General features: G+C 42.1%; 1 protein-coding gene across 1 annotated transcript in view; it reads right to left on the reverse strand.

The window, feature by feature from the left end:
• CHD1 (chromodomain helicase DNA binding protein 1) overlaps window positions 1-26,274 on the reverse strand; it is a gene marked incomplete in the record, with an annotated part of 628,386 nt that overhangs the window by 320,371 nt on the left and 281,741 nt on the right.

Genomic DNA, 26,274 nt, shown 5'->3' on the forward strand with positions numbered 1-26,274 from the left:
TGAATTGTGGGTGTGGTGAGGGGTGTATTTATAGGCATTTTAAGGTTTGGGAAACTTTGCCCCTCCTGGTAGGAATGTATATCCCATACGTCACTAGCTCATGGACTCTTGCTAATTACATGAAAGAAATGTGGGTTTAGAATCCCTTTAAAGGGACATTCCAGACAAAATTGGAATCTACATGGATGCATTTCAGTTTTGAATAGAAGCATTTTTGCAATATACATGTACTGTATTAGCAAAAAAGCTTCTAATAAAAGCTATAGCTGTTTTAAAAGCGTATTTAAATATGCACTGGGCACCAGCATTTTAAACACAGCACTAGCTCAGAAAGCCTAAGGTGCTTGTATCATCTGGTAATGACTCAATTTGTTAATTTCTGACATGATACAAGCCCCACTGGTGCCCTAAGCAATTGCAGTATTTAAAATGCTGTTGCACTGAGAATATCTAGCTATGCTTCTTGTGCATAGAAAAATGTTAATAAAACAGTGATAACTTTTACTACATGTATATTGCAAATATGTTTATATGCAAAGATATAATTCATCTATGTGCACTTACATTTTGACCAGAACGTCCCTTTAAGATGTCCCTATTAGTCACTAAACAGCAGGTTCAATACTGAGCTTTAGTGTACAAAGGTCGCACCCAGAAAATTTTTGTGCACTAGATAGATATTTGCCACACAGTGTTGAGGGTTCACTGTGTTTTTTGAGTGCATATTGCTTATACTACCAGCACCATTTACGGTGTGTTTGAGGTATTTTTTCTTTAAAAAAATATCGTTTATTCAATTAATACTGAGATTAACACAATCATGCACTTCCCATTAGTTTAACTTCAACATTATATATGTTAATGTTTCCCTTTAAAACAGATTGAATTAACTTTTTTTTTCTGAGCACCATTTGGTTACTATAAAACAGCAAATTACGTTAAATTTCTGATGACCCTTTTCACATCAATAGCAACTATAAAATACAAACTGTGGAAGTCCAATATATTACACCTTTAAATAAAAAAGTGTGTCAACATGTAATCAAGATCTAATGCATGATGGGTGGGGAAAAATAAGGGCAACCCTAAACTAAACTAAGACATAAATACAAAGTATGTTTATTACTTGTGAGAAAGTAGTAAATAAGTTTGAATTAAGTTTTTAAGGATCGCAGATACACTTATGCTTATTCCTATTCGCAAAAGGTGTGGAAACAACAGGCTAAAACATCTATTTCAAATGAATAAAACAATTTATGAAAGAACTTACCTGCTAATTCATTTATTTCATAGTGGCAAGAGTCCATGAGCTTGTGACGTATGGGATATGCATTCCTACCAGGAGGGGGCAATGTTTCCCAAACCTCAAAATGCCTATAATTACACCTCTCACCTCACTCATACCTTAGTTTAACGTGTAGCCAAGAAGTGAGGTGTAAAAGGAAAAACAAAGCATAAAAAAAGAGGAAATGGAAAAAATAAAGTGCTTTATACAAAAAATCATAACCACCAAATTTTTTGTGGTGTATCCAGTCCACGGATCATCCATTACTTGTGGGATATTCTCCTTCCCAACAGGAAGTTGCAAGAGGATCACCCACAGCAGAGCTATATAGCTCCTCCCCTAACTGCCATATCCAGTCATTCGACCGAAACTAGCCGAGAAAGGAGAAACCATAGGGTGCAGTGGTGACTGTAGTTTAAAATTTAGACCTGCCTTAAAAAGGACAGGGCGGGCCGTGGACTGACTACACTACAAGAGAAATACATTTATCAGGTAAGCATAAATTATGTTTTCTCTTGTTAGGTGTATCCAGTCCACGGATCATCCATTACTTGTGGGATACCAATACCAAAGCTAAAGTACACGGATGAAGGGAGGGACAAGGCAGGTACTTAAACGGAAGGGACCACTGCCTGTAGAACCTTTCTCCCAAAAATAGCCTCTGAAGAAGCAAAAGTATCAAATTTGTAAAATTTTGAAAAGGTATGAAGACCAAGTCGCCGCTTTGCAAATCTGTTCAACAGAAGCCTCATGGAAGCCCAGGTGGAAGCCACAGCTCTAGTAGAATGAGCTGTAATCCTTTCAGGGGGCTGCTGTCCAGCAGTCTCATAGGCTAAGCGTATTACGCTCTGAAGCCAAAAAGAAAGAGGTTGCCGAAGCCTTTTGACCTCTCCTCTATCCAGAGTAAACAACAAACAGGGAAGATGTTTGACGAAAATCTTTAGTCGCTTGTAAGTAAAACTTTAAAGCACGGACTACGTCCAAATTATGTAAAAGACGTTCCTTCTTTGAAGAAGGATTAGGACACAATGATGGAACAACAATCTCTTGATTGATATTCTTGTTGGAAACTACCTTAGGTAAAAACCCAGGTTTTGTACGCAGAACTACTTTATCTGTATGGAAAATCAGATAAGGAGAATCACATTGTAAAGCTGATAACTCAGAGACTCTACGAGCCGAGGAAATAGCCATCAAAAACAGAACTTTCCAAGATAAAAGTTTGATATCAATGGAATGAAGGGGTTCAAACGGAACTCTTTGAAGAACCTTAAGAACCAAGTTTAAGCTCCATGGAGGAGCAACAGGTTTAAACACAGGCTTAATTCTAACCAAAGCCTGACAAAATGCCTGGAGGTCTGGAACCTCTGCCAGACGCTTGTGCAAAAGGATAGACAGAGCAGAAATCTGTCCCTTTAAAGAACTAGCTGATAATCCTTTATCCAAACCCTCTTGGAGAAAGGACAATATCCTAGGAATCCTAACCTTACTCCATGAGTAATTCTTGGATTCACACCAATGAAGATATTTGCGCCATATCTTATGGTAGATTTTCCTGGTTACAGGCTTTCGTGCCTGTATTAAGGTATCAATGACTGACTTGGAAAAGCCACGCCTTGATAAAATCAAGCGTTCAATCTCCAGGCAGTCAGTCTCAGAGAAATTAGATTTGGATGATGGAAAGGACCTTGTAGTAGAAGGTCTTGTCTCAGAGGCAGAGGCCAAGGTGGAAAGGATGACATGTCCACCAGGTCTGCATACCAGGTGCTGCATGGCCACCGATGCTCTCTCCTGTTTGATTTTGGCAATCAGTCGAGGGAGCAGAGGAAACCGTGGAAACACATAAGCCAGGTTGAAGAACCACGGTGCTGCTAGAGCATCTAACAGCGTCGCTTCTGGGTCCCTGGACCTGGATCCGTAACAAGGAAGCTTGGCGTTCTGGCGAGACGCCATGAGATCCAATTCTGGTGTGCCCCAACGATGAACCAATTGAGCAAACACCTCCGGATGGAGTTCCCACTCCCCGGATGAAAAGTCTGACGACTTAGAAAATCCGCCTCCCAGTTCTCTACACCTGGGATATGGATCGCTGATAGATGGCAAGAGTGAGTCTCTGCCCAGCGAATTATCTTTGAGACTTCTAACATAGCTAGGGAGCTCCTGGTCCCTCCTTGATGGTTGATGTAAGCCACAGTCGTGATGTTGTCCGACTGAAATCTGATGAACCTCAGGGTTGCTAACTGAGGCCAAGCTAGAAGAGCATTGAATATTGCTCTTAACTCCAGAATATTTATTGGGAGGAGTTTCTCCTCCTGAGTCCACGATCCCTGAGCCCTCAGGGAATTCCAGACTGCACCCCAACCTAGAAGGCTGGCATCTGTAAAAATTGTCCAATCTGGCCTGCGAAAGGTCATAACTTTGGACAGATGGACCCGAGAGCCACCAGAGAAGAGAATCTCTGTTCTCTTGATCCAGATTTAGCAGAGGGGATAAATCTGTGTAATCCCCATTCCACTGACTGAGCATGCATAATTGCAGCGGTCTGAGATGTAGGCGCGCAAATGGCACTATGTCCATCGCCGCTACCATTAAGCCGATCACTTCCATGCACTGAGCCACCGAAGGGCACGGAATGTAGTGAAGAACACGGCAGGAATTTAGAAGCTTTGATAACCTGGACTCTGTCAGGTAAATTTTCATTTCTACAGAATCTATCAGAGTTCCTAGGAAGGAAACCCTTGTGAGGGGTGAGAGAACTCTTTCCCTCGTTCACTTTCCACCCATGCGACCTCAGAAATGCCAACACTATGTCCGTATGAGATTTGGCAATTTGGAAGTTTGACGCCTGTATCAGGATGTCGTCTAGATAAGGGGCCACTGCTATGCGCCCCGTGGTCTTAGGACCGCCAGAAGAGATCCCAGAACCTTTGTAAAAATTCTTGGGGCTGTAGCTAACCCGAAGGGAAGAGCCACAAACTGGTAATGCCTGTCTAGAAAGGCAAACCTTAGGAACCGATGATCTTTGTGAATCGGTATGTGAAGGTAAGCATCCTTCAAATCCACTGTGGTCATGTACTGACCCTCCTGGATCATAGGTAGGATTGTCCGAATAGTTTCCATTTTGAACGATGGAACTCTGAGGAATTTGTTTAAGATCTTTAAATCCAAAATTGGTCTGAAGGTTCCCTCTTTTTTGGGAACCACAAACAGATTTGAATAAAATCCCTGTCCTTGTTCCATCTGTGGAACTGGATGGATCACTCCCCTTATTAGGAGGTCTTGCACACAGCGTAAGAATGCCTCTTTCTTTATCTGGTTTACAGATAATCTCGAAAGGTGAAATCTCCCTTGTGGGGGGGGAAGCTTTGAAGTCCAGAAGATATCCCTGAGATATGATCTCCAACGCCCAGGGATCCTGAACATCTCTTGCCCACGCCTGGGTGAAGAGAGAAAGTCTGCCCCCTACTAGATCCGTTACCGGATAGGGGGCCGTTCCTTCATGCTGTCTTAGAGGCAGCAGCAGGCTTTCTGGCCTGCTTGCCTTTGCTCCAGGCCTGGTTAGATTTCCAGGCCGGCTTGGATTGCGCAAAAGTTCCCTCTTGTTTTGTAGCAGAGGAAGTTGATGCTGCACCTGCCTTGAAGTTTCGAAAGGCACGAAAATTAGACTGTTTGGCCCTTGATTTGGCCCTGTCCTGAGGAAGGGTATGACCCTTACCTCCAGTAATGTCAGCAATAATTTCCTTCAAACCAGGCCCGAATAGGGTCTGCCCCTTGAAGGGAATGTTAAGTAATTTAGACTTTAAAGTCACGTCAGCTGACCACGATTTAAGCCATAGCGCCCTACGCGCCTGGATGGCGAATCCAGAATTCTTAGCCGTTAGTTTAGTCAAATGAACAATGGCATCAGAAACAAAAGAATTAGCTAGCTTAAGTGTTCTAAGCTTGTCAAGTATTTCAGTCAATGGAGTAGCTGTCTGAAAGGCCTCTTCCAGAGACTCAAACCAGAACGCCGCAGCAGCAGTGACAGCAGCAATGCATGCAAGGGGCTGCAGGATAAAACCTTGTTGAATAAACATTTTCTTAAGGTAACCTTCTAATTTTTTATCCATTGGATCTGAAAAAGCACAACTGTCCTCGACAGGGATAGTGGTACGCTTTGCTAAAGTAGAAACTGCTCCCTCCACCTTAGGGACCGTCTGCCATAAGTCCCGTGTGGTGGCGTCTATTGGAAACATTTTTCTAAAAATAGGAGGGGGGGGGAAACGGCACACCAGGTCTGTCCCACTCCTTAGTAATAATTTCTGTAAACCTTTTAGGTATTGGAAAAACGTCAGTACACACCAGCACCGCATAGTATTTATCCAGTCTACACAATTTCTCTGGCACTGCAATTGTGTCACAGTCATTCAGAGCAGCTAAAACCTCTCCAAGCAACACCCGGAGGTTCTCAAGCTTAAATTTAAAAGTAGACATATCTGAATCAGGTTTCCCCGAGTCAGAGACGTCACCCACAGACTGAAGCTCTTCCTCAGCTTCTGCATATTGTGACGCAGTATCATACATGGGCCTTAAAACATCTGCGCGCTCTGTATTACGTCTAACCCCAGAGCTATTGCGCTTTCCTCTGATTTCAGGCAGTCTGGCTAATACCGCTGACAGGGTGTTATCCATGATTGCCGCCATGTCCTGCAAAGTAATCGCTATGGGCGTCTTTGATGTACTTGGCGCCATTTTAGCGTGAGTCCCTTGAGCGGGAGTCAAAGGGTCCGACACGTGGGGAGAGTTAGTCGGCATAACTTCCCCCTCGTCAGAATCCTCTGGTGATAATTCTTTTAAAGATAACAGCTGATCTTTATTGTTTAAAGTGAAATCAATACATTTAGTACACATTCTCCTATGGGGTTCCACCATGGCTTTTAAACATAATGAACAAGGAGTTTCCTCTATGTCAGACATGTTTATACAGACTAGCAATGAGAGTAGCAAGCTTGGAAAACACTTTAAATCAAGTTAACAAGCAATATAAAAAAACGTTACTGTGCCTTTAAGAGAAACCAATTTTGCCAAAATTTGAAACAGTGAAAAAAGGCAGTTAAACTAACGAAATTTTTACATTGTATGTAACAAGTTAGCAGAGCATTGCACCCACTTGCAAATGGATGATTAACCCCTTAATACAAAAAACAGATTAACAAAACGAAAAAAATGTTTTTTAAACAGTCATAACAACTGCCACAGCTCCTACTTTTGAAGCCTTTTGAGCCCTTCAGAGATGTCCTATAGCATGCAGGGGACTGCTGAGGGAAGCTGAATGTCACAGTTTGTAATTTTAACTGCACCAACTGTAACTTTTATACTATAACAGTGGAAAGCCTCAGGCAAAAATAAAGCCAGCCATGTGGAAAAAAACTAGGCCCCAATAAGTTTTATCACCAAAGCATATATAAAAACGATTTAACATGCCAGCAAACGTTTTATATTGCACATTAATCAGAATATATACCTCTGATAGCAAGCCTGATACTAGTCGCTATTAAATCACTGTATTTAGGCTTTAACTTACATTAATCTGGTATCAGCAGCATTTTCTAGCAAATTCCATCCCTAGAAAAACTTAACAGCACATACCTTATTGCGGATACCCTGCACGCCATTCTCCCTCTGAAGTTACCTCACTCCTCAGACATATGTGAGAACGGCAGTGGATCTTAGTTACTTCTGCTAAGATCATAGAAAAACGCAGGCAGATTCTTCTTCTAAATGCTGCCTGAGAAAAAATAGTACACTCCGGTACCATTTAAAAACAATAAACTTTTGATTGAAGAAAAAACTAACTATATTTTACCACTTTCCTCTTACTACCTCCAGCTATGTTGAGAGCTTGCAAGAGAATGACTGGATATGGCAGTTAGGGGAGGAGCTATATAGCAGCTCTTCTGTGGGTGATCCTCTTGCAACTTCCTGTTGGGAAGGAGAATATCCCACAAGTAATGGATGATCCGTGGACTGGATACACCTAACAAGAGAAAATTAATACACAACCCAAATCATTTTTTAATCTTATAATGGAAAAAAAACACTGAAATTATAAGCAGAAGAATCAAACTGAAACAGCTGCCTGAAGAACTTTTCTACGAAAAACTGCTTCTGAAGAAGAAAAAACATCAAAATGGTAGAATTTAGCAAATGTATGCAAAGAAGACCAAGTTGCTGCTTTGCAAATCTGATCAACTGAAGCTTCATTCTTAAAAGCCCAGGAAGTGGAAACTGACCTAGTAGAATGAGCTGTAATCCTCTGAGGCGGGGGATTTACCAGACTCCAAATAAGCGTGATGAATCAAAAGCTTTAACCAAGATGCCAAAGAAAAGGCAGAAGCCTTCTGACCTTTCCTAGAACCAGAAAAGATAGACTAGAAGTCTTCCTAAAAACTTTAGTAGCGTCAACATAATATTTCAAAGCTCACACCACATCCAAAGAATGTAAAGATCTTTCCAAAGAATTCTTAGGATTAGGACACAAAGAAGGGACAACAATTTCTCTACTAATGTTGTTGGAATTCACAACTTTAGGTAAGAATTTAAATGAAGTCCGCAAAACTGCCTTATCCGGATGAAAAATCAGAAAAGAAGACTCACAAGAAAGAGCAGATAATTCAGAAACTCTTCTAGCAGAAGAGATGGCCAAAAGAAACGACACTTTCCAAGAAAGCAATTTAATGTCCAAAGAATGCAAAAGCTCAAATGGAGGAGCCTGCAAAGCCTTCAAAACCAAATTAAGACTCCAAGGAGGAGAGATTGATTTAATGACAGGCTTGATACGAACCAAAGCCTGTACAAAACAATGAATATCAGGGAGTTTAGCAATTTTTCTGTGGAATAACACAGAAAGAGCAGAGATTTGTCCTTTCAAGGAACTTGCAGACAAACCCTTATCCAAACCATCCTGGAGAAACTGTAAAATTCTAGGAATTCTAAAAGAATGCCAAGAGAATTTATGAGAAGAACACCATGAAATGTAAGTCAGAGAAACCTCTATGACTAAGCACTAAGCTTTCAATTTCCATACCTTCAAATTTAATGATTTGAGATCCTGATGGAAAAACGGACCTTGAGATAGAAGGTCTGGCCTTAATGGAAGTGGCCAAGGTTGGCAACTGGACATCCGAACAAGATCCGCATACCAAAACCTGTGAGCCCATGCTGGAGCCACCAGCAGCACAAACAATTGCTCCATGATGATCTTGGAAATCACTCTGGGAAGAAGAACTAGAGGCGGAAAAATATAGGCAGGTTGATAACTCCAAGGAAGTGTCAATGCATCCACTGCTTCCGCCTGAGGATCCCTGGACCTGGACAGGTACCTGGGAAGTTTCTTGTTTAGATGAGAAGCCATCAGATCTATTTCTGGAAGCCCCCACATCTGAACAATTTGAAAAAACACATCTGGGTGAAAAGACCACTCTCCCGGATGTAAAGTTTGACGACTAAGATAATCCGCTTCCCAATTGTCTATACCTGGGATATGGACTGCAGAAATTAGACAAAAGGTGGATTCTGCCCAAACAAGTATCCGGGATACTTCTTTCATAGCCTGAGGACTGAGTGCCACCCTGATGATTGACATACACCACAGTTGTGACATTGTCTGTCTGAAAACAAATCAACGGCTCTCTTCAGTAGGGGCCAAAACTGAAGAGCTCTGAGAATCGTACGGAGTTCCAAAATATTGATTGGTAATCTCGACTCTTGAGATTTCCAAACCCCTTGTGCTGTCAGAGAACCCCAAACAGCTCCCGAACCTGAAAGACTCGCATCTGTTGTGATCACGGTCCAGGTTAGACGAACAAAAGAGGCCTCTTTAACTATACGATGGTGATCTAACCACCAAGTCAGAGATAGTCTAACATTGGGATTTAAGGATATTAATTGTGATATCCTTGTATAATCCCTGCACCATTGGTTCAGCATACAAAGCTGAAGAGGTCTCATGTGAAAACGAGCAAAGGGGATCGCATCCTATGCTGCAGTAATGAGACCTAAAACTTCCATGCACATAGCTACTGAAAGGAATGACCGAGACTGAAGGTTCCGACAGGCTGCAACCAATTTCAAACGTCTCTCGTCTGTTAGAGACAAAGTCATGGATACTGAATCTATCTGGAAACCTAAAAAGATTACCCTTGTCTGAAGAATCAAAGAACTTTTTGGTAAATTGATCCTCCAACCATGTCTTTGAAGAAACAACACTAGTTGATTCGTGTGAGATTCTGCAGAACGTAAAGACTGAGCAAGTACCAAGTTATCGTCCAAATAAGGAAACACCACAATACCCCGCTCTCTGATTACAGAGAGTAGGGCACCAAGAACCTTTAAAAAGATCCTTGGAGCTGTCGCTAGGCCAAAAGGAAGAGCAACAAATTGGTAATGCTTGTCTAGAAAAGAGAATCTCAGGAACTGATAGTGATCTGGATGAATCGGAATATGAAGATATGCATCCTGAAAGTCTATTGTGGACATATAATGCCCTTGCTGAACAAAAGGCAGAATAGTCCTTATAGTCACCATTTTGAATGTTGGTACTCTTACATAACGATTCAAGACTTTTAGATCCAGAACTGGTCTGAATGAATTTTCTTTCTTTGGGACAATGAATAGATTTGAATAAAACCCCAGACCCTGTTCCTGAAAAGGAACAGGTACGATTACCCCAGAAAACTCCAGGTCTGAAACAAACTTCAAGAAAGCCTGTGCTTTCTCTGGAACGCGTGAGAGAAAGAAACTTCTCACAGGCGGTCTTACTCTGAAACCTATTCTGTACCCCTGAGAGACAATGTTCTGAATCCAATGATTTTGGACTGATTTTATCCAAAAATCCTTGAAAAGTTTTAATCTGCCCCCTACCAGCTGAGCTAGAATGAGGGCCGCACCTTCATGTGGACTTGGGGGCTGGTTTAGATCTCTTAAATGGCTTGGATTTATTCCAGATTGAGGAAGGCTTCCAATTGGAGACAGATTCCTTAGGGGAAGGATTAGGTTTCTGTTCCTTATTTTGTCGAAAGGAACGAAAACGGTAAGAAGCTTTAAATTTACCCTAAGAATTTTTATCCTGAGGCAAAAAAGCTCACTTCCCCCCAGTGACAGTTGAAATTATAGAATCCAACCGAGAACCAAAATTTATTACCTTGGAAATAAAAAGATAGCAACGTCGATTTAGAAGTCATATCAGCATTCCAAGATTTAAGCCATACAGCTCTTCTAGCTAAAATAGCTAAAGACATATCTAACATCAATTCTGATGATATCAAAAATGGCATCACAACTGAAATTATTAGCATGTTGAATTAATCTAACAATGCTATACACATTATGATCTGATAATTGTTGCGCTAAAGTTTCCAACCAAAAAGTTGAAACAGCTGCAACATCAGCCAAAGAAATAGCAGGCCTAAGAAGATGACCTGAACATAAATAAGCTTTCCTTAGATAAGATTCAAGGATCTTTAAAAGAAGTACTATCTTCCGTAGGAATAGTAGTACGCCTAGCAAGAGTAGAGATGGCACCATCAACTTTGGGGATTCTTTTCCCAAAACTCCAATCTATCAGAAGGCAAGGGTTACAATTTTTTAAACCTTGAAGGAGGAGTAAAAGAAGTACCCAGTCTATTCCATTCCTTTGAAATCATATCTGAAATAGCAACAGGAACTGGAAAAACCTCTGGAATAACTACATGAGGTTTAAAAATCGAATTTAAACATTTACTAATTTTAGTATCAAGAGGACTAGTCTCCTCCATATCTAATGCAATCAACACCTCTTTTAATAAAGAACGAATATACTCCATTTTAAATAAATAAGAAGATTTGTCCGTGTCAATATCTGAGGCAGGATCCTCTGAATCAGACAGATCCTCATCAGAGATAGATAAATCAGTATGTTGTCGGTCATTTGAAATTTCATCAACTCTATGAGAAGTTTTAAAAGACCTTTTACGTTTATTAGAAGGCAGAATGGCAGACAAAGGCTTCTGAATGGAATCGGAAATAAATTCTCTTAAATTTACAGGAATATCCTGAGCATTAGATGTTGATGGACCAGCAACAGGTAATGAACTACTACCGATGGAAACATTCAGTTTATCATGACAACTATTACAAACCACAGCTGGAGGAACAGTTACCACAAGTTTACAACAAATGCACTTAGCTTTGGTAGAACGGATATCGGGCAGCAGGATTCCAGTAGTAGATTCTGAGACAGGATCAGATTGAGACATCTTGCAATATGTAAGAGAAAAAACAACATATAAAGCAAAATTACTATTTCCTTATATGACAGTTTCAGGAATGGGAAAAAATGCAAACAGAATAGGCCTCTGACATAGAAAAGAAGACCAGAGGCAAAAGGAATGAGGTCTTAAATAATGAAAAAATGTTTTGCGCCAAGTATGACGTACCACAAACTGAAAAATATTTTTTGCCGCCAAAAACATCCAGACGAAACACGATCATAGATGACGCAACTTCGTGAAAGACACGGCGCCAACTAAGATGCCGGAAATGACGAATTTGCATCAACAAATGTAATTTTCGCACAAAAAAGTCACGCGTCAAGAATGACGCAATAAATTATAGCATTTTGCTCTCTCGCGAGCCTAATACAGCCCGCAATTTAGAAAAAGTCAATTTGAAAACCTCACGTAAGAATGTTTTGTTTTGTTTTTCTTTTATGCATTTCCCAGATATGAAACTGACAGTCTGCAAAAAGGAAATATACTGATAAACCTGAATCATGGCAAGTATAAGTACAAACATATATTTAGAACTTTATATATAAAGTGCCAAACCATAGCTGAGAGTGTCTTAAGTAAATGAAACATACTTACCAAGACACACCCATCCACATATAGCAGATAGCCAAATCAGTACTAAAACGGAAATCAGTAGAGGTAATGGTATATAAGATTATATCGTCGATCTGAAAAGGGAGGTAGGAGATGAATCTCTACGACCGATAACAGAGAACCTATGAAATAGATCCCCGTTAGGAAGACCATTGTATTCAATAGGTGATACTCCCTTCAAAACCCTCTGACATTCACTGTACTCAGAGGAACCGGGCTTCAAAATGCTGAGAAGCGCATATCAACGTAGAAATCTAGCACAAACTTACTTCACCACCTCCATAGGAAGCAAAGTTTGTAAAACTGAATTTTGGGTGTGGTGAGGTGTATTTGTAGGCATTTTAAGGTTTGGGAAACCTTGCCCCTCCTGGTAGGATTGTATATCCCATACATCACTAGCTCATGGACTCTTGCCAATTACATGAAAGAAAATGACATTTAAACAAAATATCAAATTTCCACAAAATAGCAGTTTCAGGAATGGGGAAAAATGCTTATATGAAACACAAAAGCAAACCTAGCCCTCTGTAACAAATGAATGCAGAGAGTAAAAGAGGGAGAGATTTAATATAACAAAAATTTTGGCGCCAAAAATGACGCTAACAAAGATGACGCAAATGCTGAGAAAAAAACTTTTGGCACCAAGGTTAACATAAAATAACACAATTCGCGTTATAACAGGCGCAACTTCGCGCCAACAAAATTTGCACCAAAAATTACGCAATAAAAAGAAGTTTTTTGCAACATTTTTTAAAAAAAACAAGACCAAAGTTACAAATATCTGAAACCTCAGGTAAGTAAAAAATATACTACATTTCTCCTAAACATAATTTTCCATGCTGAAACTGTTAGACTGCAAAGGGAAATAAACATAGACCTGACTCATGGCAAATATATGCAATACATATTCAAAACTTTAAAAATATAAAGTGCCATACATAGCTGAGAGTGTCTTTAAAAAGATATATACTTACCTGAAGACACCCAGCCACATAAAGCAGACAGACAAACAAGTACTGAAACATATTAGCAGAGGTAATGGTAAAGTATATTGTCGATCTGTAAAGGGAGGTGGCCACGACCGAATTTGCAGAGAGCCTTAGAATAGATTTCCCATAGGTGAAAACATGGCATCATCAGGCAAATACTCCCTTCATATCCCTCAGACAAACTCTGTACTTTGAGAGGAACTGGGCTTCAAAATGCTTAGAAGCGCCTTTCACAGAAGAAATCAAGCACGACTTGCTTCACCATCCTCCAACGAATGCAAAGTTTATAAAACTGAAGTATAAGTGAGATGGGAGGTGTATTTATAGGCATTTTTGAGGTTTGGGAAACTTTGCCCCCTCCAGGTAGGAATGTATATCCCATACGTCACTAGCTCATGGACTCTTGCCACTTACATGAAATAAACAATTTCCATGCTGAAACTGTTAGACTGCAAAGGGAAATACACAGACCTGACTCATGGCAAATATATACAATATACATTTAAAACTTTATAAGATAAAGTGCCAAACATGAGTGTGTCCTAAAATCGATATATACTTATCAGAAGACACCCATCCACATATAGCAGACAGCAAAACCAGTACTGAAACATATTAGCAGAGGTAATGGTAGAGGAGTATAATGTCGATCTGTAAAGGGAGGCAGCAGATGAATACCTGCAACCGATTTACAGATAGCCATAGAAAAGATTTCCCATAGGTGAAAACATGGTATCATCAGGTAATACTCCCTTCACATTCCCCAGACAAACACTGTACTTTGAGAGGAACTGGGCTTCAATATGCTTAGCAGCTCCCATCACAGAAGAAAAGGGAAATTTATGCTTACCTGATAAATTGATTTCTTCTACGATACGACGAGTCCACGGATTTCATCCTTACTTGTGGGATATTATCCTCCTGCTAACAGGAAGTGGCAAAGAGCACCACAGCAGAGCTGTATATATAGCTCCTCCCTTCCCCCCACCTCCAGTCATTCGACCAAAGGTTATAGGAAGAGAAAGGAAAAGCTAAAAGGCTGAAGTTGTAAATAATAAAAAAATATAATCTGACTCAAATTGACAGGGAGGGCCGTGGACTCGTCGTATCGTAGAAGAAATCAATTCATCAGGTAAGCATAAATTTCCTTTTCTTCTACAAGATATGACGAGTCCACGGATTTCATCCTTACTTGTGGGATACAATACCAAAGCAACAGGACACGGATGAAAGGGAGGGACAAGACAGAGACCTAAATGGAAGGCTCCACTGCTTGAAGAACTTTTCTCCCAAAAACAGCCGCAGAAGAAGCAAAAGTGTAAAATTTGGAAAAAGTATGAAGGGACGACCAAGTCGCAGCCTTACAAATCTGTTCAACAGATGCATCGTTTTTAAAAGCCCATGTGGAAGCCACAGCCCTAGTAGAATGAGCCGTAATTCTTGTCCAGCAGTCTCATATGCCCGGCGGATGATACTTCCGAGCAAAAAAGAAAGAGAGGTAGCCGTAGCTTTCTGACCCCTACGCTTTCCAGAATAAACAATGAAGATGATTGACGGAAAACCTTAGTTGCCTGTAAATAAAACTTTAAGGCACGGACCACGTCCAGATTATGCAACATACGCTCCTTTATAGAAGAAGGATTAGGACACAAGGAAGGAACAACAATTTCTTGATTAATATTCTTATTTGAAACCACCTTAGGAAGAAATCCAGGTTTGGTATGTAAAACCACCTTATCAGAATGAAAAATGAGATAAGGCGAATCACACTAATGCTGAAAGCTCAAAAACTCTTCGAGCAGAAGAAATAGCAACCAAAAAACTAAATTTATGCTTACCTTATAAATTACTTTCTTTTACGATATGACGAGTCCACGGATTTCATCCTTACTTGTGGGATATTAACCTCCAGCTAACAGGAAGTGGCAAAGAGCACCACAGCAGAGCTGTATATATAGCCCCTCCCTTCCCCTCCAGTCATTCGGCCGAAGGTTATAGGAAGAGAAAAGGAAAGGCTAAAAAGGTGCAGAGCTGACTGATTTTCAAAAAATAAACTAAAACTGTCTTAAAATAACAGGGTGGGCCGTGGACTCGTCATATCATAAAAGAAAGTAATTTATCAGGTAAGCATAAATGTAGTTTTCTTTTACAAAGATATGACAAGTCCACGGATTTCATCCTTACTTGTGGGAAACCAATACCAAAGCAATAGGACACAGATGAAAGGGAGGGACAAGACAGTAACCTAAACGGAAGGCACCACTGCTTGAAGAACCTTTCTCCCAAAGATAGCCCCAGAAGAAGCAAAAGTATCAAATTTGGAAAATTTGGAAAAAGTGTGAAGGGACGACCAAGTCGCAACCTTACAAATCTGTTCAACAGATGCATTGTTTTTAAAAGCCCATGTGGAAGCCACAGCCCTAGTAGAATGAGCCGTAATTCTTTCAGGAGGCTGCTGACCAGCAGTCTCATATGCCAGGCGGATGATACTTCTCAGCCAAAAAGAAAGAGAGGAAGCCGTACCTTTCTGACCCCTACGCTTTCCAGAATAAACAATGAATAATGAAGATGATTGATGGAAATCCTTAGTTGTCTGTAAGTAAAACTTTAAGGCACGGACCACGTCCAAATTATGCAACATACGCTCCTTCTTAGAAGAAGGATTAGGACACAAGGAAGGAACAACGATTTCCTGATTAATATTCTTATTTGAAACAACCTTAGGAAGAAATCCAGGTTTGGTACGTAAAACCACCTTATCAGAATGAAAAATGAGATAAGGTGAATCACAATATAACACTGAAAGCTCAGAAACTCTTCGAGCAGAAGAAATAGCAACCAAAAACAGAACTTTCCAAGATAACAGTTTAATATCTATGGAATGCATAGGTTCAAACGGAACCCCTTGCAGAACTCGAAGAACTAAATTCAAACTCCAGGGAGAAGTAATAGGTCTAAATACAGGCTTAATTCTAGATAGAGCCTGACAAAAAGACTGAACATCTGGTATATTTGCCAAATGTCTGTGAAACAGAATTGACAAAGCTGAAATTTGTCTCTTTAAGGAACTCGCAGATAACCCTTTCTCCAATCCTTCTTGGAGAAAAGACAGGATCCTAGGAATCCTAACTTTACTCCATGAGCAACCCTTGGATTCACACCAATAAAGATATTTACGCCATATCTTATGATAAATCTTCCTAGTGACAGGCTTTATAGCCTGTATCAAAGTACTAATAACTGAATTAGAGAATCCACGCTTCGATAAAATCAAGCGTTCAATCTCCACGTAGTCAGCTGCAGAGAAATTAGATTTGGATGTTGAAAAGGACCTTGAATGAGAAGGTCCTGTCTCAATGGAAGTTTCCACGGTAGCAGAGAGGACATGTCCACTAGAGCCGCAAACCAAGTCCTGCGTGGCCACGCAGGCGCTATCAGGATCACTGAAGCTCTCTCCTGTTTGATTCGAGCAATCTCGCATAGGAGGAGAGGAAACGGTCGAAACACATAAGCTAGGCTGAACAACCAAGGCACTGCCAAGGCATCTATCAGTTCGGCCTGAGGATCCCTCGACCGGGATCCGTATCTTGGAAGCTTCGTATTCTGTTGAGATGCCATCAGATCCAATTCCGGTCTGCACCATCGGAGAATCAATGAGGCAAATACCTCCGGGTGAAGTTCCCACTCCCCCGGATGAAAAGTCTGTCGACTTAGAAAATCCGCCTCCCAGTTCTCTACTCCTGGGATGTAGATCGCTGACAGATGACAAGAGTGGGCTTCCGCCCAATTGATTATCTTGGATACCCCTATCATCGCTAAGGAACTCCTTGTTCCCCCCTGATGATTGACATATGCCACAGTCGTGATGTTGTCCGACTGGAATCTGATGAATTTGGACGAAGCCAACTGAGGCCACGCCTGAAGCGCATTGAATATCGCTCTCAGTTCCAGGATATTGATTGGAAGAAAAGACTCCAGTTGAGTCCAAACACCCTGAGCCTTCAGGGAGTTCCAGACTGCACCCCAGCCCAGAAGGCTGTCATCTTGTCACTATCACCCATGAAGGTCTGCGGAAGCACGTCCCTTGGGACAGATGATCCGGCGACAACCACCAAAGAAGAGAGTTCCTGGTCTCTTGATCCAGATTTACCGGAGGAGATAAATCCGCATAATCCGCATTCCACTTTCCGAGCATGCACAGTTGCAGTGGTCTGAGATGAAAGCGAGCAAACGGAACGATGTCCATTGCAACTACCATTAATCCAATTACTTCCATTACTGGCCGAGGAATGGACTGAAGTGCTCGGCAAGTATTTAGAATCTTTGTTTTTCTGACCTCCTTTAGAAATATTTTCATGGTTACAGAGTCTATCAGAGTTCCCAAGAAAGGAACCCTTGTCTGTGGGACAAGTGAACTCTTCTCTATGTTCACCTTCCAACCGTGAGTTCTCAGGAAAGACACCACTGTGTCCGTGTGAGACTTTGTCCGATGATATGTTGATGCCTGAATCAGAATATCGTCCAGATAAGGCGCCACCGTTATTTCTCGCGGTCTGTGAATCGCCAAAAGAGACCCTAGAACCTTTGTGAAGATTCTGGGTGCAGTGGCCAACCCGAAAGGAAGAGCCACAAACTGATGTTTGTCCAAGAAGTCAAACCTTAGAAACCGATGATAATCCTTGTGGATTGGAATATGAAGGTAAGCATCCTTCAAATCCACGGTAGTCATACATTGACCCTCCTGGATCATTGGTAAAATTGTTCGTATAGTCTCCATCTTGAATTATGGAACTCTTAGAAATTTGTTTAGACACTTGAGATCTAAAATGGGTCTGAACGCTCCCTCTATTTTGGGAACCACAAATAGGTTTGAGTAAAACCCCAGTCCCTGTTCCAATTCTGGAACTGGACAAATTACCCCCATAGTAGAAAGGTCTTTTACACAGCATAAGAACGCCTCTCTTTTTATCTGGTTTGCAGATAATCTTGAAAGATGAAATCTCCCTCTTGGGAGAAAATCCTTGAATTCCAATTGATAACCGTGGGTCACTATTTCTAGTGCCCAGGAATCCTGAACATCTCTTGCCTAAGCCTGAGCAAAGAAAAAGTCTGCGCCCTACTAGATCCGGTCCTGGATCGGGGGCCACCCCTTCATGCTGTCTTGGGACCAGCTACACAGTCCAGGAGCCTTCCAAGTTACTGCTTGCTGCTGTTTTTCTTGAAGGAAGTGCGCATCTGAGCGCGCGAAACAAAGCTCCGCGCTTTATGGTCAAAGTCAGAGTAGGCCCAAACAAAACCACATGGAAATGCGGTTTTGCACCAGAGTAAAAGTATACACAAAATACAACCCTCAAACATAAAACAAACAAGTTTAAAATGCCAAAAAATAAATCTCCAATTCACATAATGCCCAAATATCAACTAAGGAAAAACTATAATATAGGGACTCTAATAATATCCCTTTTATAAAAGGATTTACTGCTTACCCCATTCCCATATAGGGAAATAATGCCAACCAGTTCTGATACACCAAGTCTCCTCAGAATAAAAAGGATGCACATACCTTAATGCTGCTTGTAGCATGAAACCGGTCTCCACACTGAAGATGTCTCATGGTTACGTTCAGAAGTCTTTGGGGGAAGAAGCGTGGATATTAGTTACAACTGCTAAGATCATCAAACTCAGGGCAGAAATCTTCTCCATATCCCCCAGAGGAAAATAGTACGCACCGGTACCATTTAAAATAAAAAACTTCTTGATTGAAGAAAACTAAAACCTCACTTTACCATGTCTTCCTAGTATAAAACACAGGCAAAGAGAATGACTGGGGGTGGAGGGGAAGGGAGGTGCTATATATACAGCTCTGCTGTGGTGCTCTTTGCCACTTCCTGTTAGCAGGAGGTTAAAATCCCACAAGGATGAAATCCGTGGACTCGTCATATCTTTGTAAAAGAAACAGAACTTTCCAAGATAGTTTTATATCTATGGAATGCAAAATTGAAAAGTCTGCCTGCTTAGAAAATCTGCTTCCCAGTTCTCTACTCCTGGGATGTAGATTGCTGACAGATGACAAGAGTGGGCCTCCGCCCAACGGATTATCTTGGATACCTCTCTCATCGCTAAGGAACTCCTTGTTCCCCCCTGATGATTGATATAGGCCACCGTCGTGATGTTGTCCGACTGGAATCTGATGAATTTGGCCGAAGCCAACTGAGGCCATGCCTGAAACGCATTGAATATTGCTCTCAGTTCCAGAATATTGATTGGAAGTAGAGACTCCACCTGAGTCCAAACACCCTGAGCCTTCAGGGAATTCCAGACTGCACCCCAGCCCAGAAGGCTGGCGTCCGTTGTCGCTATCACCCACGAGGGTCTGCGGAAGCAAGTCCCCTGGGACAGATGATCCAGCGACAACCACCAAAGAAGAGTCTCTCTGGTTTCTTGATCTAGATTTATCTGAGGAGATAAATCCGCATAATCCCCATTCCACTGTCCTAGCATGCACAGCTGCAGCGGTCTGAGATGAAAGTGATCAAACGGAATGATGTCCATTGCCGCTACCATTAATCAAATTAGCTGCATCCTCGCCAGAGCTCTGCTGTGGCGCCTACCTGCCCCCAGGGTACTTCGAAAGAACTTTCCAACACTCCGGACCAGAGTTACACAGTCCAGGAGCCACCGGAGTTACTGCTTGCTGCTGCCTAGTCTGAAGGAAGTGCGCATCTGAGCGCGTGAAAATAAGCCCCGCCCCTTAAAGTCGATGCCGGTGTAGGCCCAAACACAACCGCATGGAGAAGCGGTTTTACACACAAGTTACCAAACACAATGTACCCCCTCAAACACACCAGTAATCAAACAGGTTATTGCCAAAAAATAAAAACATTATGAACCGTTTTTCTTTGCCTCTCCCATAGTGTCATATAATGCCCATATAATGTCAACTCTCTATAAATAAAATCCAGGGACTTCAGTAACACCCTTCTGTATAATAGGATTACTGCTTACCCCATTCCCATACAGGGAAATACATGCCAGCCAGATCTGATATATCAAATCTCCTCAGAAATAAAAGGCTGCACATACCTGAATGCTGCTCGTAGCATGAAACCGGTCTCCACACTGAAGATGTCTCATCTGTTACCTTCAGAAGTCTTGTGGGAACCAGCGTGGATCTTAGTTACAACTGCTAAGATCATCAACCTCAGGGCAGAAATCTTCTTCCATAACCCCCTGAGGAAAATAGTACTCACCGGTACCATTTAAAATAAAAAAACTTCTTGATTGAAGAAAAACAGAATTTATGTTTACCTGATAAATTACTTTCTCCAACGGTGTGTCCGGTCCATGGCGTCATCCTTACTTGTGGATATTCTCTTCCCCAACAGGAAATGGCAAAGAGCCCAGCAAAGCTGGTCACATGATCCCTCCTAGGCTCCGCCTACCCCAGTCATTCGACCGACGTTAAGGAGGAATATTTGCATAGGAGAAACCATATGGTACCGTGGTGACTGTAGTTAAAGAAAATAAATTATCAGACCTGATTAAAAAAACCAGGGCGGGCCGTGGACCGGACACACCGTTGGAGAAAGTAATTTATCAGGTAAACATAAATTCTGTTTTCTCCAACATAGGTGTGTCCGGTCCACGGCGTCATCCTTACTTGTGGGAACCAATACCAAAGCTTTAGGACACGGATGAAGGGAGGGAGCAAATCAGGTCACCTAAATGGAAGGCACCACGGCTTGCAAAACCTTTCTCCCAAAAATAGCCTCAGAAGAAGCAAAAGTATCAAACTTGTAAAATTTGGTAAAAGTGTGCAGTGAAGACCAAGTCGCTGCCCTACATATCTGATCAACAGAAGCCTCGTTCTTGAAGGCCCATGTGGAAGCCACAGCCCTAGTGGAATGAGCTGTGATTCTTTCGGGAGGCTGCCGTCCGGCAGTCTCGTAAGCCAATCTGATGATGCTTTTAATCCAAAAAGAGAGAGAGGTAGAAGTTGCTTTTTGACCTCTCCTTTTACCGGAATAAACAACAAACAAGGAAGATGTTTGTCTAAAATCCTTTGTAGCATCTAAATAGAATTTTAGAGCGCGAACAACATCCAAATTGTGCAACAAACGTTCCTTCTTTGAAACTGGTTTCGGACACAGAGAAGGTACGATAATCTCCTGGTTAATGTTTTTGTTAGAAACAACTTTTGGAAGAAAACCAGGTTTAGTACGTAAAACCACCTTATCTGCATGGAACACCAGATAAGGAGGAGAACACTGCAGAGCAGATAATTCTGAAACTCTTCTAGCAGAAGAAATTGCAACTAAAAACAAAACTTTCCAAGATAATAACTTAATATCAACGGAATGTAAGGGTTCAAACGGAACCCCCTGAAGAACTGAAAGAACCAAATTGAGACTCCAAGGAGGAGTCAAAGGTTTGTAAACAGGCTTAATTCTAACCAGAGCCTGAACAAAGGCTTGAACATCTGGCACAGCTGCCAGCTTTTTGTGAAGTAACACAGACAAGGCAGAAATCTGTCCCTTCAGGGAACTTGCAGATAATCCTTTTTCCAATCCTTCTTGAAGGAAGGATAGAATCTTAGGAATCTTAACCTTGTCCCAAGGGAATCCTTTAGATTCACACCAACAGATATATTTTTTCCAAATTTTGTGGTAAATCTTTCTAGTTACAGGCTTTCTGGCCTGAACAAGAGTATCGATAACAGAATCTGAGAACCCTCGCTTCGATAAGATCAAGCGTTCAATCTCCAAGCAGTCAGCTGGAGTGAAACCAGATTCGGATGTTCGAACGGACCCTGAACAAGAAGGTCTCGTCTCAAAGGTAGCTTCCAAGGTGGAGCCGATGACATATTCACCAGATCTGCATACCAAGTCCTGCGTGGCCACGCAGGAGCTATCAAGATCACCGACGCCCTCTCCTGATTGATCCTGGCTACCAGCCTGGGGATGAGAGGAAACGGCGGGAACACATAAGCTAGTTTGAAGGTCCAAGGTGCTACTAGTGCATCCACTAGAGCCGCCTTGGGATCCCTGGATCTGGACCCGTAGCAAGGAACTTTGAAGTTCTGACGAGAGGCCATCAGATCCATGTCTGGAATGCCCCACAGCTGAGTGACTTGGGCAAAGATTTCCGGATGGAGTTCCCACTCCCCCGGATGCAATGTCTGACGACTCAGAAAATCCGCTTCCCAATTTTCCACTCCTGGGATGTGGATAGCAGACAGGTGGCAGGAGTGAGACTCCGCCCATAGAATGATTTTGGTCACTTCTTCCATCGCTAGGGAACTCCTTGTTCCCCCCTGATGGTTGATGTACGCAACAGTTGTCATGTTGTCTGATTGAAACCGTATGAACTTGGCCCTCGCTAGCTGAGGCCAAGCCTTGAGAGCATTGAATATCGCTCTCAGTTCCAGAATATTTATCGGTAGAAGAGATTCTTCCCGAGACCAAAGACCCTGAGCTTTCAGGGATCCCCAGACCGCGCCCCAGCCCATCAGACTGGCGTCGGTCGTGACAATGACCCACTCTGGTCTGCGGAATGTCATCCCTTGTGACAGGTTGTCCAGGGACAGCCACCACCGGAGTGAGTCTCTGGTCCTCTGATTTACTTGTATCTTCGGAGACAAGTCTGTATAGTCCCCATTCCACTGACTGAGCATGCACAGTTGTAATGGTCTTAGATGAATGCGCGCAAAAGGAACTATGTCCATTGCCGCTACCATCAAACCGATCACTTCCATGCACTGCGCTATGGAAGGAAGAGGAACGGAATGAAGTATCCGACAAGAGTCTAGAAGTTTTGTTTTTCTGGCCTCTGTCAGAAAAATCCTCATTTCTAAGGAGTCTATTATTGTTCCCAAGAAGGGAACCCTTGTTGACGGAGATAGAGAACTCTTTTCCACGTTCACTTTCCATCCGTGAGATCTGAGAAAGGCCAGGACAATGTCCGTGTGAGCCTTTGCTTGAGGAAGGGACGACGCTTGAATCAGAATGTCGTCCAAGTAAGGTACTACAGCAATGCCCCTTGGTCTTAGCACAGCTAGAAGGGACCCTAGTACCTTTGTGAAAATCCTTGGAGCAGTGGCTAATCCGAAAGGAAGCGCCACGAACTGGTAATGCTTGTCCAGGAATGCGAACCTTAGGAACCGATGATGTTCCTTGTGGATAGGAATATGTAGATACGCATCCTTTAAATCCACCGTGGTCATGAATTGACCTTCCTGGATGGAAGGAAGAATAGTTCGAATGGTTTCCATCTTGAACGATGGAACCTTGAGAAACTTGTTTAAGATCTTGAGATCTAAGATTGGTCTGAACGTTCCCTCTTTTTTGGGAACTATGAACAGATTGGAGTAGAACCCCATCCCTTGTTCTCTTAATGGAACAGGATGAATCACTCCCATTTTTAACAGGTCTTCTACACAATGTAAGAATGCCTGTCTTTTTATGTGGTCTGAAGACAACTGAGACCTGTGGAACCTCCCCCTTGGGGGAAGCCCCTTGAATTCCAGAAGATAACCTTGGGAGACTATTTCTAGCGCCCAAGGATCCAGAACATCTCTTGCCCAAGCCTGAGCGACGAGAGAGAGTCTGCCCCCCACCAGATCCGGTCCCGGATCGGGGGCCAACATTTCATGCTGTCTTGGTAGCAGTGGCAGGTTTCTTGGCCTGCTTTCCCTTGTTCCAGCCTTGCATTGGTCTCCAAGCTGGCTTGGCTTGAGAAGTATTACCCTCTTGCTTAGAGGACGTAGCACTTTGGGCTGGTCCGTTTCTACGAAAGGGACGAAAATTAGGTTTATTTTTTGCCTTGAAAGGCCGATCCTGAGGAAGGGCGTGGCCCTTACCCCCAGTGATATCAGAGATAATCTCTTTCAAGTCAGGGCCAAACAGCGTTTTCCCCTTGAAAGGAATGTTAAGTAGCTTGTTCTTGGAAGACGCATCAGCTGACCAAGATTTCAACCAAAGCGCTCTGCGCGCCACAATAGCAAACCCAGAATTCTTAGCCGCTAACCTAGCCAATTGCAAAGTGGCGTCTAGGGTGAAAGAATTAGCCAATTTGAGAGCATTGATTCTGTCCATAATCTCCTCATAAGGAGGAGAATCACTATCGACCGCCTTTATCAGCTCATCGAACCAGAAACATGCAGCTGTAGCGACAGGGACAATGCATGAAATTGGTTGTAGAAGGTAACCCTGCTGAACAAACATCTTTTTAAGTAAACCTTCTAATTTTTTATCCATAGGATCTTTGAAAGCACAACTATCCTCTATGGGTATAGTGGTGCGTTTGTTTAAAGTGGAAACCGCTCCCTCGACCTTGGGGACTGTCTGCCATAAGTCCTTTCTGGGGTCGACCATAGGAAACAATTTTTTAAATATGGGGGGAGGGACGAAAGGAATACCGGGCCTTTCCCATTCTTTATTAACAATGTCCGCCACCCGCTTGGGTATAGGAAAAGCTTCTGGGAGCCCCGGGACCTCTAGGAACTTGTCCATTTTACATAGTTTCTCTGGGATGACCAACTTGTCACAATCATCCAGAGTGGATAATACCTCCTTAAGCAGAATGCGGAGATGTTCCAACTTAAATTTAAACGTAATCACATCAGGTTCAGCTTGTTGAGAAATGTTCCCTGAATCAGTAATTTCTCCCTCAGACAAAACCTCCCTGGCCCCATCAGACTGGGTTAGGGGCCCTTCAGAACCATTATTATCAGCGTCGTCATGCTCTTCAGTATCTAAAACAGAGCAGTCGCGCTTACGCTGATAAGTGTTCATTTTGGCTAAAATGTTTTTGACAGAATTATCCATTACAGCCGTTAATTGTTGCATAGTAAGGAGTATTGGCGCGCTAGATGTACTAGGGGCCTCCTGAGTGGGCAAGACTCGTGTAGACGAAGGAGGGAATGATGCAGTACCATGCTTACTCCCCTCACTTGAGGAATCATCTTGGGCATCATTGTCATTGTCACATAAATCACATTTATTTAAATGAATAGGAATTCTGGCTTCCCCACATTCAGAACACAGTCTATCTGGTAGTTCAGACATGTTAAACAGGCATAAACTTGATAACAAAGTACAAAAAACGTTTTAAAATAAAACCGTTACTGTCACTTTAAATTTTAAACTGAACACACTTTATTACTGCAATTGCGAAAAAACATGAAGGAATTGTTCAAAATTCACCAAATTTTCACCACAGTGTCTTAAAGCCTTAAAAGTATTGCACACCAAATTTGGAAGCTTTAACCCTTAAAATAACGGAACCGGAGCCGTTTTTAACTTTAACCCCTTTACAGTCCCTGGTATCTGCTTTGCTGAGACCCAACCAAGCCCAAAGGGGAATACGATACCAAATGACGCCTTCAGAAAGTCTTTTCTAAGTATCAGAGCTCCTCTCACATGCGACTGCATGTCATGCCTCTCAAAAACAAGTGCGCAACACCGGCGCGAAAATGAGGCTCTGCCTATGATTTGGGAAAGCCCCTAAAGAATAAGGTGTCTAAAACAGTGCCTGCCGATATTATTATATCAAAATACCCAGATTAAATGATTCCTCAAGGCTAAATATGTGTTAATAATGAATCGATTTAGCCCAGATAAAGTCTACAGTCTTAATAAGCCCTTGTGAAGCCCTTATTTACGATCTTAATAAACATGGCTTACCGGATCCCATAGGGAAAATGACAGCTTCCAGCATTACATCGTCTTGTTAGAATGTGTCATACCTCAAGCAGCAAGAGACTGCTCACTGTTCCCCCAACTGAAGTTAATTGCTCTCAACAGTCCTGTGTGGAACAGCCATGGATTTTAGTGACGGTTGCTAAAATCATTTTCCTCATACAAACAGAAATCTTCATCTCTTTTCTGTTTCTTAGTAAATAGTACATACCAGCACTATTTCAAAATAAACTCTTGATTGAATAATAAAAACTACAGTTAAACACTAAAAAACTCTAAGCCATCTCCGTGGAGATGTTGCCTGTACAACGGCAAAGAGAATGACTGGGGTAGGCGGAGCCTAGGAGGGATCATGTGACCAGCTTTGCTGGGCTCTTTGCCATTTCCTGTTGGGGAAGAGA

The sequence above is a fragment of the Bombina bombina genome, chromosome 2, assembly GCF_027579735.1.
Source record: "Bombina bombina isolate aBomBom1 chromosome 2, aBomBom1.pri, whole genome shotgun sequence".
Taxonomy (NCBI): Eukaryota; Metazoa; Chordata; class Amphibia; order Anura; family Bombinatoridae; genus Bombina; species Bombina bombina.